Raw genomic sequence first — 17,691 nt, 5'->3', positions numbered from 1 at the left:
TTTTTCCTACATAAAACAAAGTTGGCTGGAAGCCATTTGGCATTTGAGCCGAAATCATTATTGCAAACTTGGCATTTTTCTAGTTTCAGCCTCATTTTACTTCATACCAGTCTCGTGTAAACTTAACTATCCAGGCAAACATTGCTGGGAGCCTCTTTGGCACAGGAGACATTTCAACCAGCAGCCAGATATGACATAAATGGCTGAAGGCCTGCACAATATAAGGCCTGGGGGTGGATCCGGCCAAGGGGGGCTCTTTTGCTGGTCTGCAGGTAGGAATTTCCTGCAGCAACAGCAGAAGCCATGAAGAACTCTTGGCCTGGCCCACTGATGAGCAGCAGTGGCTCAATGCAGTTGGCTGCTTGAGACCAAACACCCCCCACCACTTTGCTAGCCTTGCCCCTGGGCCAGAGCCCATTGACACCACCCCTCATCCCTCTTTCCCCTCACCTTACTCCTTGGATCCGACCCTCTGCCCCTTGCTGGTCTCAACACCCTCTGCTCAACTGCCACTGCTGCTGTGTTCTCTCACTCATCCCTCTGATCTGTCATTCACTGCTGCTGCTTTCTTCCCAGCGGCACATTTGTATATCTTAATCGCCTCCATTCAAACAACCCACCGAGGATTCTTCTGTGAGGTGATTGTATGGAAGGAGACAAAGCCAAAAAAAAGTGTGCTGCTGGGGAGGCAGCAGTGGCATCAACCACACAGCCAAGGTTATCAAGAGGGAACATTGCTTCCCTGCAACATGCCCTCCAAGTTGCTTCAAAGGTGCACCCTCTTTTTTGGATGTCTGCCCATCACTCCCCCCCCCCCAGCTCAGGCAGGCTGCAAGAGTCTCATTGCTAGAAACAGATGAAGGAGTACCTTCCTTCCCACCTGGTTCAGAATGGAGACTACTGCTGCAAACGCCCCCTGGTCCAAAAGAGAGCTCTGGTCATGAGTATGAATGCACAGCCTCCTCTGGCTAGGCTTTTGCAGAGCGAATGTGGGTGCTGCTTATTCATCCTTCTGTCCACCGCCGCTTGAGATACATGTGGTGGTGACAGACCAACGAATGAATGAGCAGCTGCTGCTGCTTATGTGGAGCAGCAATGGATGAAGTGGGTTGGAAGAGCAGGGGCAGCAACTCCAAGCAACACCAAGCGAACACAGGCAGAGTGTACCCCACAAAGGCAAAGAGTCACTCTTTCAAGTCAGTTCCTTCTCCTATGGGGGGGGCATCCCCTCCATAAATGGCTCTACAGTGTCATCCAATCCATGTTTACTCCGGAAAACATTCCAAGGTGTGCCCAGTGAGGCTTACCTGCAAGTAAGCATGTCAAGGATTGCAGCCTGAAAGCAAGAGTGACTTATGCGAAGGAGAAGACTTGGAATGTGTTGGGGCTGGAACACACTCCAGGTGTCCCACTGAGTCTGCAGGGACAGGGCCCATTTTCTGGTCTCCCTCCTTGGTAAAAATTGTGGGTCCCTTGATGGAAGGAAAAGATCCACAACTAAAAATAGCCTGAATTAATATTTTGAATGATTAATGTTGATGAAATAATTAATGCACTGAACATTGACCTCAGCCTCCACACCCCCAAGTTATGGTTGGTTCCAGTCCACTGGGACATTTAAGTTGTGCACTCCTGCTCTAGGGAGAGACGGTGTCATGATCTTATTTTATCTTATCTTATCTTATTTAAACATATTTGTATACCGCCCAAAACACAAGTCTCTGGGAGGTTTGCAACCAAACAACAAAAACAACAGATAAAAAGATTAAAACATTACAACAATTAATGATGTCTGTTAAGCGCCCAGCAGAACACCGCATAATAGTAGCATCACTATTTGTAACTGGATATGGAACATGTATTAAGGCAGCTCTGCATAACTGTGACCCATTAAACCAAATGTAGTCCTCTAGCCATGCATGTATCCTGCCAAGTACTTGGTCCATCCCCTTATTTGCGCTCTCAGGCAGGTGGCAAAATGAAGAGCTCCTAATAAGTCACCATAGGTGACTGGTAGGCTGCTTTGGGGCCACAAATAGTGCAGCTCTGCTTTAGAGTTTCTTTAGGGTCCTCCCTGATGCCCCTCTCAATTCCAGGGAGGCAACTTTTTTTATTGTTCTATGACAGTTTAGTCTCCAGGTTCTGGGAATTCATTCCACTTCTACTTCTCTTCTCCTCTCGCCGCCCCTCGCTAGCCCGCCACCACCACCACTCACCCAGCCGGGCTCCTCTCCTCTCCTCCTAGCCTCTTCTCTCACTGCCCCTCGCTAGCCGCCCCCAGCTGCCGGAGCGGCACCTCCTCGGCCTCCTCTTCCGGGCAGGCTCCTCCAATCCCCAAATGACGCTTCCAATTCCTCAGTCCCGAACTCTCGCAGCGTGTTGCGAGAGTTCCGCCGCCAAATCCTGGGCATGCATGGTCCCAAGAGAATGAAATATATAGATACCCTATAATACCCTGCTCCCAGTACTCAACACCTTTGGCTGTGTAGCCTCGCGAGCGCAAGATGGGCGTATATGTTCAGGATATAAAACGAAAGAAAACTTGAGGTATAAAATGAAAACAAGTTTATTATTTACTGATTAGAATAAAGATCTCTGCAAAGCAGGGCACACAAGCTTCTCTACCAAGTTACTAGGTTAGACAACTGGAACAGGGGTAATTAAAACTGGGTTTGTAAACTTAGTGAATTCTTCCAGATCTTCTTGTCTGTTACGAGGAGTTGCCCAGTACACTGCTGATTCCACAGCCGCCACACATTCACCCTTCAGGTTCCGCACAACCCCTTGAACAATCTTTCTTGTTCAGAACACACAACCCAAACTCTCAACTCTCAGCTCAAAATACCTCCTACTCCAACGCAACTAAATCCAAGTCTCTCTCCTCGCTCTGTCTCAACTGCCTTTATTTTAAATCCCTCCCCCTCTGAACCTTCCCTGCCTGGTTACTAGGGTAACCCACACACACTTACGCACTCATTCACCAGCTCCTATATACATCTCATCACAGCATGACTCAATTGTTAGAAGCTTTTTTATACTCTCACAAACTGTTCTGGACTTGGAACCATGGGATATGTTGCCACAGGTCATGGTTTGCACATGTTCTTCTGTAGTATACCCACTAGCATCTTCAGTGGTTAATCTATCTCAATAAGATAGGAGTCAGAGCATCAAGCTCTGGACTAAATGGTGCCCCAGGCAAGGAATGTGTTTTGAATCCCTTCAGCTTTTGAATATCATTTTTTAATTTGCATCCCTTTCCATGACTTGATGCACAATCTGCTTGCATGATTTATACCGGTCATATAAAGCAATAAATTTGCACGCTTAGGCCTGCAAATCTATATCCAGACATGCTATATATAAGCAAATAAAAACAAATGTGTTTCACCTGATGTTAGGGAAGCTTTTAAAATACAATAACTGAAATGCGCTTCCTCTCAACCTAGGTTGGCTCCCCCTAAACCTGGCTCTGGTGCCAAGTCTAGTAGTCAGGTCCTCTGACCTTGGTTATCTGCCTCCTAATCCCCACTGTGTTGGGCTGGTTGGGGTTATATGCTCCAAGGGGGCATACTGGTTTTGTTGTTGTTTTTAAATACAGTGACCTCATGCAATTCAGTACTGAACTCTGGCCCTGAAAAACAGGTTTTGATTCCAGGTTAATCTCATGAATTGTGAGGATGAGATCCAGGAAGCCCTGTGAAAGTTCATTTGATACTGAGACTATTCACACGGTTGTGCGGAGAGGAGGCAGAGTCCAACTTACCTTTCTCCCAGACGACCAACAAATGCTGCTGGGAGCGTGGCTCACGCGCCCAGATGATCCACACTGCTCCAAGCAGCGCGGATCTCTGGAGGCCGGGATGACGCATCTTGACTTCCAGATATCCCACAATATACCACACAATGAGCGTGAGCGGGGCAATCTAGGGGCTCGTCTCTGTGTGCGCTCGAGGTGCAAGCAACCCAAGCGCACACACAATCCCGGTGCCAGGGTTAAGGGTGCACTCAAGCCTTTAGCCTTGACTAAGGCCGGGCTTCAAAGTGGGGTTAGGCAGGTGGGCAGCACCAAGATCCACACAGATCCCGGCACTGCACATGAGCAACCTAACCCAAGATGGGCTGAACTGCCTTAGCCTGAGAACAGCCTTACTGTGTTTTGCCCCAACTGGTGCTCAATTTCTGGATTTTCAGTAACAACTATACTGAATGAAACTCTAGAAAGCATGTCTATAATTTTAGTTGGAAAGCCACGCTAGTCTATTGTAACAAATATAACCAAGTTTCCTTTGTCTCTGGATTTTCAATGCAAGAAACAAAAAAGAGGCACCCACTTGGCGATGTCATCCCTTGGCACAAACAATGGTCATTTGTGCAAGGCTCTGCAAACTTTCTATGTCAGTCATGGTTTAGCCCCCTTTCTATCTCACCATTCTCTCACTCCTCAGTATTGGGGGTGGCCCTAGTACGGTTAAAAAACAGCTAGTCCAAATGGATGCAGCAGCTTCACATAAGTGATGAGGTACCTTGTGGCTCAGGATCTCAGATGAAACCACACTGCTAGAACGATGTTTGAATTGGCCTACAAAGCGATACTACCGAAAGCATGCCTGTAACTTTTTATGGGATAGCCATGTCATTCTGTGGCAGCAAAACACAAAGTTTTGTGGCATCTTATATTGCAACATAACCTTGGTGGACTAGCCCACTCCATCAAATAAAAAGCAGAGCAGTCATCACTAGACTGCACAACAGAAGCAAAGGTGGCACAAGGCTTTTTGCTCTTTTTTAAAAGTTTAGCCCTGTTTAGGCTTGATGCTTTCTGGGGACAGCAAATGTGTAAGGGAGGGCAGCAGGACTGCATCCACTAGCCACACCCCCAGCAAAGATGTGCTGGTTAGCCACATCAGCAGGCATTCACATATCCACCATTTGTCGCCAGAGGCACACAGGAAATGCTTATGTCTACAGACAAACATTGAACATGGGGACACCTCAGTTAGCTGGTGCATCATCAGCAGGCATGGGTGTGGTCAGTGGGGTATCATTCTGTTACACCCCTCCCATGCTTGCTCTCCCCAGAGAGCATAATACCTGAACAGGGCTTCTAAGGAAAGAAAATTCTCACAAGGCCAGAAGTGACAAAAACAGAGAGGTACAAGTGATACTATGGGCAGCTTCAAATGTCATGCAGCAGTTGAGGTAGCAGTCAGGCTCCACGTGACCTTCCTCAGCCCCAAGAGGTTGTACTTCCCCCTCCCATCCCCTAGGGTTAAAGTGAATTTCTGAAGCAAGCATAGATTAGAATATGCAGAGATTGGTGGGTTTGGACGTTGCAACCAATTTCGGCAGATCCTAACCGAGAAAGGAAGTAGGCACTCGGGCGAGGTTGGGGGTTGAGAGAGTGCATTCCTGGGGCTGAAGGAGGTCATGCAGATTTCAGCTGCTACCAAGGTCCCACACAACAACCAAAGCCATTCTATGACTGTATTTTATTTGGAGGGGTTTGGGAGTTTCCCTTTGAGAAATATGCTCCATCATTCATCAGAGATGGGGGTGGATTAAGTGGTAGCCAGGAACATATCTATGCTTGTAGAATACAACAGTATTCACTACTACTGAATACACTGCAAAGAACCTACCCCTTTAACTATTCACAGCTGATGCTCTCCTAAAATTATTCCCAGAGTTAAACCTTGTATACATAACGCAAGTGACATGGAATATAATTATTAAATGTTGTCATTGTTGGAAGAAAATTAATTAGCACTAGCTAGAGCTGTCTTGTGTCTATTTAAGCAGTGTGCAACTCAATTAAAATTAAATTGCAACAGATTCAGTCACAGCAGGCTAAAGCTGATGAACTCAAAAAGCAGCCTGCCTGATCTTCCAAAGCTTCCTGTAACAGAGGCAAAGCAGCAGATACAGAGAAGGAAAAGGGAAATGTCCCCATAAATGTTTACATGACAAGTTACTCACTCAGATCTCTGATTTGTTAACCAAGTACAGAGGCTAATCAAAGACTGAAGCAAGCTGAAAGTAGCCCTGTTTTCATCTTGACATGTGATTGTGTAATCCAAGGCCTACACAACTTGAGACACTTGACTCACTGAACTGAATGCAACTCACCAAAAACACAAAGTGGCCAAGCAGGGCTTTCAAAGCCACACTTTTTGCTGCCTTCCTGATACTACAACAATAAATTGATTGGCAGGCACCTGACAAATATATGGGATATTATGGGATGGAGTGAGATATATATGGGATGGAGTGAGATATAGAGGCTTTTCTCACGATCCGTGAGAATCCGTGAGAAGAGCCTCTAGGGGGTTAGCGGGGAGAGCGGGCTTAGCGGGCTTAGCCCGCTCTCCCTGCACACGAGCAGGGTGGCAGCCCTGGGCGGCCAGATCAGCCACCCACATGACTGCCAGCTCCATTATGGAGCCGCAGGGGGCTGGGGGGGGGTCCCCGGAAGCTCCAGCATGCCCTGCATGAGCACGCAGGGCATGCTGGAGAGACCCCCGAGCTGGGAGGCTGCTTTTTAACCTCCCGGTTGGGGGTCTACTCATGAGTTGCCACGGTGCAGAGCTGCACCACTGCAACACATGAGTAAAAAAACTGGTTTGCGGAATGCTCGCTCTGCAAACCCAGTTTAAGGGGAGGGTTAGTTTGGTGGGTTAACCGTCTGGAGGCCACCGGGATTGCCTGCAAGACCAGTGGTTCTCACGGTCAGGCGAAATTGGGCTAGCCTCCTCTAGCCCGATTTCGCCCGATCGTGGGAATAGCCTCATAAACTATTAGATGGAGCTATGCATCAGATAATCCAGTCCCGATGAATTTGTAGCACACACACCCCACTCCAATGCCACACAGAGGCAACTACAAGCAGTATTGATGAAAACACCATTGAAGAGTTCAATGTTATTAGAAAGTTTTGATAAATATTTAAATATTAAATAAACTACTCCATAGTTTCAGTGGCTGACATATGTAATGCACCGGTGTCTTTTAATGAAAAGTGTGCATAGTTTGCACAAGATTCTCTTTTGTGCAAATGCGATTGGTCAGTGGAAGCCATTCTTTCCAATGGCCTCTCACTGCACTCCATTTGCACAAGAGCGCTCTTGCACAACTAAGAACACCTTTCATTAAAAAGTGCATGGTACATTGTGCCGTATGTCAGGCATTATGTTTATTTTCTGAGTTTTCTCTCTAAAAATATTTTTGTTATGTTACGGCATGACAACACTGAGATCTATATATTTTTCGAAACTCAGTTAATACAACCCCCTTTTGTTTATTTTAAGTTGTTAATTTTACTTTCGGCTTTTATTTTATTATTCTTTTTCCAACCTGGCAAAACTCAGGCTATATTTAGGTACCCTAGGATGCAGCAGCTTGCAGTGTTATCTCCAAAACCAAGTATATTTATTTATATGTACTTATTATATTCATAAAATAAAGGCATTTACCCTTAAACACTGTTATGAGATAAACAGCGTTATGAGATAAATTATACAAAGTGGCTGACATCCAGACTAAGCAGCACGGGTGCTATGGGAGAAGCACCGGAGCTTCTGAAGAGCTCAACTAACTCAGCTGCACGACTCCTGCAGCATGAGGGTGGGGAACAAATTTCAAAGACCTCCCCTTCTGTGCCACCCAAAAATATGTCCTTGAGGGCTGTGCAACCTCAGAGACATATTTTGGGGTGGCACAAAGTGCTTCCAGGGAAATGTGAAGTGGTTGAAATCCACATTCACCCCTGCACGTACAAGCACCAATGTAACAATAGTCTGGGACTCTTCAGAAGCACTGGTCCTATATCAGTGCTTCTCCCATAGCACCAGTAAGTTTAGGCTTGATAAGAAAATATATACTGGATATATTTCCCTACATTTCCCCCCCCCCAGGGGAAAAAAGCAAGATTCTCCACCCACCCCACAACTTAAAAAGTTATAGAAAATTCATAGCTCTTTAAAAATTGTGAAAAATTCATTCCTATCATACGGGCAGGATACAAACTAAGTTAACCATGACTAAGCACCACTGAAATAAATGAGGCATGACTAATTTAGTCCCATTGATTTAAATGGCTTACATATCCTGCAGCATAACATGGACAGTGTCAGACCTGCTTGTACTGCTACAGGGCTCTGACACACGCAGCAAAACTGCTGCACAAGAAGGCAGTCCCAAGAAATAGCAGCACCCTATTTCCATTGGGAATAATGGAAGTAGCACATGACTTGTAATCACACTACAGTCAGTAGTTCTGGTATTGCCCTCGTGTTGGCACTAGAACTGCCCATGTGTTGATGGTCTGATACTGCACCACTCATGTCACACTGCAGAGCATATAAGCCATGGATCGTACTACCTGTTCACAACGACGAATATTTATATACCACTTTTCAACAAAAGTTCCCAAAGCAGTTTACATAGAGAAATAGAAATAAAAATAAAAATAAATAAAGATGGATCCCTGTCCTCAAGGGGCTGACAATCTAAAAATAAACATAGACAGATAAGATACTTGTTTAATGGCATGCAGAAAAAGATACAGTTCATGTGGGTCAAATGCAAGAACCTTAGCCCATGGCTTGCTGCTAGATGTGCTAAATGGCATGGACAGCCAACATCAAAAAATGTTTCTATCAGTTCATTTCTTCTGTAGAAGCCTCAGGACTCCATTGTTCTTCCCATTCATTACAGAGGCGTTGTCTGAGGAAAAAGTAGCACAGTTCTCTAGGTTGAGTCCTGAATCAAAGAGGCATTTTTCAATGGCTGCTGCAATATTTTCAGCATCTGCATGCTTTACTGTGGGCAGATCCAGAAAGTGAGTCCTAACTAAGCCTTCTGAATCCACAAGGTGACAAGCACTGGAAATAACCAGTCATCCTTGTCAGAGCTGCTATCTGTACTCAGGGAAAAATATTTCTTATAATTCACTGGAACTTGATGATAATTGCTTTTGGATGGCACCTATGCTCTCTTTTCCAGTGCACTGGATAAAGTGACCGGCTTTTGCATGAACACATGCTTATCTCTTAGCTATTTCACTGTCTGGAAATATTCTGCCTACCAGTTTACTGAAACTGCGATTCAAAGCAAATGGTAAATTATGTGGCCATACAATAATAATAATAATAATAATTCAATTTCTATACCGCCCTTCCAAAAATGGCTCAGGGCGGTTTACAAAGAGAAATAACAAATAAGATGGCTCCCTGTCCCCAAAGGGCTCACATTCTAAAAAGAAACATAAGACACACACCAGCAACAGTCACTGGAAGTACTGTGCTGGGGGTGGATAGGGCCAGTTACTCTCCCCCTGCTAAATAAAGAGATTCACCATGGTAAAAGGTGCCTCTTTGCCCAGTTAGCAGGGGTGCTAACAATACAAATACAATACAAACCCCTGGAACTGCTTTGCCTGTCACTGGGTTGTGTGGATTGGACCCAGTGCTCATCAGTGCTTGGGAGGACTTTAAGCTCTTTTGACTTTCTGCATTTGTCCTGTCCTACACAGTTGCTATATGCAGTTTTACATCATGAATCCCACCATGGGATACTGAGAAGTTACAGGCACATGTTGATCAGAAAGCACAAGTCTTCCTAGATGGCTTTATGAATCCCCTGCCATTTTAAGAATATAACAAATTGAATGTGGTTTCACAATGTTTTTGCTTTGATTTCTCCTTAGGCATACTGGCGTTTGAAGGGTCTTAAACATAAACTTAAAGAGCGGTTTTCCAAGCAATGAGGATAATGTTCCCTAATAAAATATCTCACTTATTGCAAGGATATGGAGAAAGTCAATGCTCTCTCAAATGCAATCTGACCCTATTCTGCAGAGATCATAATATCAACCAGGGAAATAGCTCTGAAAAGCAAAGTCTGCACTCTCAAACGAGATTCTATTCTGCAGGTATTATATCAATATAAAATAAACTGGAGAAATAGCTCTGAAAAGCAAAGTCTGTGCTCTGAAACCAGACTCTATTCTGTAGGGATTATATCAAAAATATAAACGGGAAACAGCTCTGAAGAGCATAGCCTGCACTCTAATGAAGCGTTAACCCACTTAATCCCCCCACCTTAAATGAGGTTAGCTCTGCTAATCTCATTTTTGAGATCATGAGTCGCCACAGCCCACTCCATGCTGTGGCAACTCATGAGGAGATCCCTGACTGGGATGCTCTAAGTCTCCCGGTCATGTGGGTAGCTGATCCGGCCGTGCAGAGCGAGCTCTATGCTCATCTGCGGGGAGAGAAGTCCGCTCTCCCCACAGAACCTGGTTAGGCTATACACATGGATCGTGTGTAGAGCCTCAGTGCCTCATGGCCAGATGTTTATATATCTGGCCACCCACTCCTCCCACCCTTGGAGCTTTGAGGGAGGAGACTTGACAGGCAGCCCATGCCAGAACAGCCTCCTCCAGCCTCCTCTCAGACCACTTATCTCGTCACAATTCTCATCATTCCCTCTTGCAAGACTTCCGACAAGATCCACAGATGTCCACATCCCAAAGCCTGCTGCAGTAGCTGGGAGGTAGGCCGGAGACCCTGTTTCTGCTGTGTGGCCATGAGCCGGGAAACATGGTGGAAATTTGTGGCTGTCCCAGGTAAATCGGGATAGTTGGCAGGTATGCTATTCCTCCTTAAGGAAAAGAGAAGGCTGGAGGCACCAGCAAGGAGAAGGGAGAGGGGACTCTCTGATGGCTCACTGTTGCCTTTAATAGGCCCAATGCTTTTCAGATAAAAGTCCTTTATCGAGGTCACTTTCACTACTTCATAAGGAGGTTGAAACCAACCAACCTCACCATTATATATTCACCATGAATAAAAGTAGAGTTATGGTATGAAGTGTTTCCTCTAAGGCATGTGCATGCTCACACATTTTCTGATGTCCGCTCAGTTAATTTTAGATCCCACTCAGGTTGAATCAGGAAGGCCCCATTCTAAGTGCACATGTGCACACACTGCCTTGATACTGCCACCCAGAACAAAATTCATTCCGCACACAGATGAAATTTTTTTTAGAGAGAACACTGATGGTAAGGCTGGTTGGTTTTAGTCTCCTTATGAAGTTTACTTTATTTTATTTATTGTTAAATTTATATACCGCCTTTCATTAAAACAATCCCAAGGCAGTTTACACAGAATTAAAAACAAAATTATAAAAATGACAATTAAAATATTAAGCTAAAAATATAAAACAAACCTAATTAAAAATTTAACACACAAGCATAAAAACAGTACAAAATACAAAGGAGCAGCAGAGATAATCATATACAAGCCTGGGTAAAAAGCCAAGATTTAACATGCTTTCTAAAAACTGTGATGGAGACTGAGGAGCGGATAGCCACTGGGAGAGCATTCCAGAGTCTGGGGGCAGCAACAGAGAAGGCCCTGTCCTGAGCGCACGACAGCCGAGCCTCCCTCATTGTCAGCACCCGGAGCAGAGCCCCCTCAGATGACCTCGTCAAGAGGACAGCAACCCTTGGGAGCAGGCGGTCCCTCAGGTATCCCAGGCCCAAACCGTTAAGGGCTTTAAAGGTCAAAACCAGCACCTTGAATTGGACATGGAAACAAACTGGTAGCCAGTGCAGCTCTTTCAAAATGGGTATGATATGCTCCCACCGGGCAGCTCCAGACAAAACCCTGCTTGCTGCAGTTTGCACTAGCTGCAGTTTCTGAGTATTCTCCAAGGGCAGCCCCATGTAGAGCGTGTTACAGTAATCCAGCTGTGACGTGACTAAGGCATGGATGAACTGTGGCCAGATCTGCCTTCTCGAGTTGTAAAAGTGTCCTTGATAAAGAACTTTCATCTGAAACCTGCTGGACCTTTTAACGACAAACGTAAGCCATCTGAGGGTTCCCTCTCATTTTTTGCCTCCCTCCTTAAGATGCAATGTAGAGATTTTAGCATGTTCCCTTTTAAAATACACAGGACTTAAATGCACATCAATATGAAGACCTCTGCACTAGTTTTATTCATTTGATATTTTGCATGGGTCAAGAGATGATGCCCTCAACTGTGTGAGCAAGAGCTTCAATGGGGCTAGGTCAGAATAAGTGAGTTTGAGATGCCAGGCTGGGGTTACAAGGTCTCAGTAAATCATTTTCCTTGGGTCTCTTCCAAAAGGGTCCTACTTTGGATAAATGAGGTATACTGTAATTAGCTTGTTGTTTGTAGTTTCTTCATTTTTTCCATCTGTTGGAGCTGGTCTTCTTGAAATGCTTTCTTTAAACAGCATCCAGCTTGCCTCAAAACAGCACACTTCCCTTAAACTCTTCCCTCTGACTCAGCCCGCCCAAAACTTATCTTTCATTACATCGCTTTACTTGGCCTTCATTTAGCTGTCAAAAAACCATTTCCTTTCGTCTATAGATTAATTACAGCGTGCTGAGATTTTCAGCACAAATACCTCTTGCACATTTGAGACTCCCTGCAAAGTCACACACACAGCGCTCAGGGTGATTCACACAGTATCTATGCAGAAGCAGGACAGGAGGAGGGGGCGGGGGACAAAGTTCATGGCACGACATGAAGGCAGTGGATCAAGTATCAACAGAGACAAAGCACATCTCATACCAAGAGAAATAAGCCCCTGCATGACCCAAAGCTGAAAGGGGCCTGTGAGTTCAGTTCAGCACTAAGCTGATCCACTAAAGAGAATTCATTAATCCAGGAGGAAGATGACAAGGCAGGAAACATCACTCAGTGAAGAATTATATGTGATATAACAGCTACAGGTGTGGGCATTAGGAATTATTTCTATATACAGCTCTTTCTACCGCAAGTCCTACATTGGTGGTGTATCATTTTACTATTTATACCAGGGCTTCACAACTTCAGCCCTGCCGCTGGTTTTGGACTACAACTCCCATAATCTCCAGCTAGAGGTCAATAGTCAGGGATGATGGGAGATGTAGTCTAACATACTACAAGGAGGACCGAAATTGTACAGCCCTGATTTATAGAAAATGTAACAAAGCAGAGTTCTGGAAGTGGATCCACTGCTGCCACCTTCCTGCTGTACTAACAGGGCTTGAAGAGTCCACTCATTTCAGCACCTTAAGCATTATCTCAGAGAAGGGCAAGATCAATTGCCACCAAGCCTATGTGTAAAATGGCTTTGACGATGGCCGCAATTGATAAATGGCCTGGGTGTTTCAAGGGGCCCATACATTATAAAAAACAAATTAAGCATGTCTGCCTAAAACTCAATTACAGTATATACATTCCAGATATTTACTTTATGTAAGATTATTATAATGGTTCCAATTTGTGCTCCACTACTTCAAGTCTGCTATTCACATTGTAGAAAGAGCAGGTATGTGCCCATGAAACACTGCAAACACTCAGGATATGGGGTGTGTGCCTATTAATTTCCATAACATGTGAAGTGGTCCATGGGCAGGCAGAAAAATCATCTGCTCACAGGCCTTTGGAATTACAGTTAAGTCAACCATGCTAGGTTCCTAAATACTGGAAATCAGCTTGCTTTTCGTCAGATTAACCCAGTCTGTTGTCCAAAAAAGCCACTATCTTAGCATACTCTTTTTGCTGTTAGTATAGCAGTGAGGCAGGCAGTCCAAAAAGAGAGAAAAACTAGAAAAGATGGAGTCATGGACACCCAGTAGCTAAATATTTGAGATTCTTCAAAGAGAAGGAAATATGCCCACAGTATTCCAGGTAAATGCTTGTGTTTGAAAGTGAAATATTATTGAAAATTGATATTTGTTCCTTTAAAGTGTGTGCAGACATCTTTTATGTCTGTAAATAGAGCCTTCAGGAAAATATACAGCAGTTCCCTTTGAGCTCTGAAACAGAATAAATATCAACTAATAATAAAAAGCCCACAATAGCCAGACAGGAAGGGAATGTGGTTCTAAAAAGTTGTATGGGTAAACTTTGATGATCGCTCTCTCTCTCTTGTTTGCAGGTGATCTACAACTGAGGAGACCCATCCCCTCAGGGAGAGCAGAAAGGGTGTGATTGTGGAGTCATTAACTCACCAACACATCAGTCCATTTCCTGGATTTAGTGATGGGTTTTTTTTGTTGAAGAGCTGCAGCTGGGCTGGAGGATACAAGTTCACCAGGGGTTACTCTGCTCCAGACATCGTTATTAACAGGACAAATAAGTCAGATCAGACTTGTCCTCCCCCCACCCCACCACCACCACCACCAATGCACAAGCAATGAACTTCTGAACTCTCTCTCTCCCTCCCTCCAGTGAGAAGGTAAAAGCATCACAGAACTACTGTATCTTGCATGTTGCTAATACCCACAGTCTGTAATTCATTCCTACACATGACATAGCATGTTCCTCCCAGATCCCAGTGAAATTTAATAACAGAGAGCTTTCCTGACAGCTCATCTGGCTAAGCCTGCTACTTTCTCTAAATGCATAATGGACCATTTTCTACTATACTGTAAAATATTTAAACATATGGCATAAGAGGCAAATGGGGATGGGGTAGCTTCTTGTAAGAGTTGCATTTTTGTTGTTCTCATGTTGCACAAATGCCTGCAACGTGATGTAAAATACATTATTTTAAGGGGTTAAGGGAGAATTTTAGAGTAAGCAGACCACAGAAAAGGCTAAGGAAGTTCAAAGGAATGGTTAGTGGATTATTGTGCAGGGAGGAAGGCAAAATGTCTGTCCTCAGAAGCATTAAGGCACAGGAGGAAACAAAAGGAAAAGCCTCAAAGGTGCCGAGGTATACAGTAACTGTTAACAGAAAACGTCAGATGCATTTTGAGTTCTTCCAGCTCTTCTCCAAGAAATTATAAGCTGAATTTTTGCAACTTTTAATTTTCATGACGAAATGTGCAGGTTTGATGAGAGGCAACCTTTCATTGCACAGCTAAACAAATCACCAGAAAATGGAAAGTGTCCCCCCGATTTTAACCTAAGGCAGGGCTGCACAACTTTGGCCTTCCTGCAGATGTTTGGCTACAACTCCCATCATCCCAGACTACTGGCCACTGTGGCTGGAGATGATGAGAGTTGTAGCCCAACAGCAGCTGGACGGCCAAAGTTGTGCAGAAAAGAGATGCCAACTGAAAGCACAGAGAAAAGGAGGTGCTTTTGTCAATGCCAAAAACAAACCACCCAAAAGGCTGCTTTGCTTTGCTCTATTGTAAGAGAAGAACCAATTTTTTTGCCCTTTCCTTCTTCTCATGTAGGCATCAACAGTAGCTCAAGAAGATCATAGGAGTGCAATAGGCTTCTCCCTCTGGAGCACTGATCAAGGGGGCATCAGACCCTTGCCAGAGAGCGTGGTGAAGTGGTGACAGAGGTGTGGAAGCTGGTGGCTTCCCCTGTAAGGGCACAGTTACCGAATGCCTAGCAGCACCCAGCAGAGGCCACTGACATTACAGTCTGTGCTGGAAACAGCACAGCGCAAAAACAGCAGTTCCCATGCTGCCATCAGTGCTTTGCAATGCCCTTCAGTAAGGGTCTTGGCAGTTTCAGGCCCCCTGAAACCTAAAGCCAACCCTCTCGTTGCACAGGCATGGGAGTTGAATTTAGAATTCTGATAATCTCTTAGTACAAGTCAGCTTCAGAATGTGTCTCATGAGCATCTCAGAAATCAGTGTGCGAGTGTGTTGGAGCTACCATGGTTTCCAGTACTTAAGGATCTGGCATGTTGGTGTCCTGCACAGTTCGTTTTCCCACTTCCATGACTGTTACTCACCAGACTCGACTCCAACCATTCCATTTATTCCCAGTCTCCATACACCACTCCTCCTTCCGTTCCCCAACCCCTGCCAAAGAAATTCAAATACTCTTGGAAGCAGAATGCATTACACAAAGTAGGCAGAAATATTTCATTGGAATGATTTATTCAGATTGCAAGAGCAGAGTGTCTTTGGCCTGGAATCTGGGTAAAGGGAGGAGTTGACCCAGGCTACACAAAACCCTGTATAAAAGATCAAGTATGATTATGCAGCCATGTATATAAAACATTTTCCTTTTGTTTTGGAGCTGAAAGCCAAAGCATGGAAGAGAAGGTTTTTAAAGTTGTATGATGCAGATGCCCAATTAATTATTTTAAGTGTCTGGTTTATGACTCTGGAATTGGGGTGGGGGGGTAGCCATGAGGTAAATGGCAACCATGTTTTCTAATCTGACAACTGTTTGGGAGACCCACTTGAACAGATCCCAAAAAATCTTAGCCAAAAAAAATACAAGACCTTTAAAACTGTGAAGAATCCTGTGCGATAACTGGCCAGCACTGAAGTGGTGAGTCACAATTCCAAAAGGGGAAATTGCATGAAGCTGATCCCAGCTGTTGAGGAGAATGTGTCAAAACTGACAAATAGCAAAGAGACCAGGTTTCCATTTTGTTGAGATATTCAGCAGGAGAGGGAGAATGCTTCACATCCTGCCAAATTGAAGCCCTGGCTTGAATGCACACTGTTGTTTTGACAAACTGCAGCTTACAAGAGAAAACTTAATTTTCACATCATAAAGTTTGGCTTAAACAAGTTGCAAGCTTCATAATGTCTAAACCACAGAAGAAGAAGAAACATTACTCAGAACAAGGGAGGTCTGGGGACACATCATACTTGGACATCTGAATAGCTTCATGGATGTCTTACTCGGGCAGCACTTGCTGACATGAATAACACTGCCAAATAAGGAATTAAGTCTATGGTAAATAGATAATAATCCAGTGAGCGCCAGAATTTGGCAGTTTTGCTAAATTCTTCAGCATTTTGTCCTCAACAGCATCCCATTAATCACTTGTAGATAGGGGCTTTCATCTGACCAAAAAGTTAGTCATGGCTCAGTTCCACTGAAACCCATGGAACAAGGTAGTCAAGACGAAGTAAAGTCTTGTTCTCAGACTGAGTAACTTTATTTTATCTGCATTAGGTCACTTTAACCACCTGGATTTTACAAGATCAAGGGGAGGGACTGCAGTCCAGTAGCCGTGCATACACTTTGCATACAAAAGGTCCCAAGTTGAATCTCTGGTATCTCATCTAGGCAGAGCTAGCAAACACTTGCTTAAAACCCTAAAGGGGTGCTGCCAGTCAGTACAGACAATACTGTGCTCCTGGTCTGACTCAGCAATGAACAGCTTCCTATATAGTTTGAGCTAGAGTGACAAATGGTTTGAATGAGTATGCAGCTTCCTATGCCATTTGCTCCATCAACTTGTAGACTCAAAGAGAGATCTAACATTAAAGTGTGTATGATTATCTCTCACAACTTTTAACAAATGGTTTTATTTTCTGTATGCGTGAAGATATAGGCAGTTTTTAAAACAGTGTCTTGATACATCACTAGAAGCCAGATAAAACTGCTTCATGGGCTAGATTTGGTCCATGGTTGGCTACTCCTATCTGCTATATCAGGCCTGCACAACAGAAGGCCTGGGGGCTGGATCTGGCCCACAGGGACTTTACTGATGGCCCACAGGTAGGAATATCCTGCCACAACAGCAAAGCCAGGAAGAACTCTAGGATTGCAGCCTGAAAGCAACAGTGATCTAGGGAGAAGGGAGGAGCTGGCATTTGTTTGGGGCTGGCATGTACTCTGTGCCCTACTAATTGAGCAGGGACAGGGCCTATTTCATGGCCACTATTTTTAGTTAAAACTGTGGGTCCCCTGACAGGGGGGAAAGATCCATAAGTAACTAATAATTGCTTTCATTAAAATTTT

At 44.5% G+C, this 17,691-nt stretch overlaps 1 protein-coding gene across 3 annotated transcripts in view; it reads right to left on the bottom strand.

The window, feature by feature from the left end:
- The window catches only part of GLI2 (GLI family zinc finger 2), a 343,674-nt gene that overhangs the window by 295,599 nt on the left and 30,384 nt on the right, over positions 1-17,691 (bottom strand). The window contains exon 1 of one of the 3 annotated variants that reach the window (XM_053281695.1): positions 2,846-2,873. The exons of the other annotated variants lie outside the window; for them this stretch is intronic. The gene's annotated coding sequence lies outside the window, so the exon portion shown is untranslated. Of the gene's footprint in view, positions 1-2,845; positions 2,874-17,691 lie in introns of those variants that run through there. 3 annotated transcript variants of the gene reach the window in all.

The sequence above is a fragment of the Hemicordylus capensis genome, chromosome 1 (genome assembly GCF_027244095.1).
Source record: "Hemicordylus capensis ecotype Gifberg chromosome 1, rHemCap1.1.pri, whole genome shotgun sequence".
Classification (NCBI taxonomy): domain Eukaryota; kingdom Metazoa; phylum Chordata; class Lepidosauria; order Squamata; family Cordylidae; genus Hemicordylus; species Hemicordylus capensis.
This window is presented reverse-complemented; position numbering and strand designations above follow the sequence as displayed.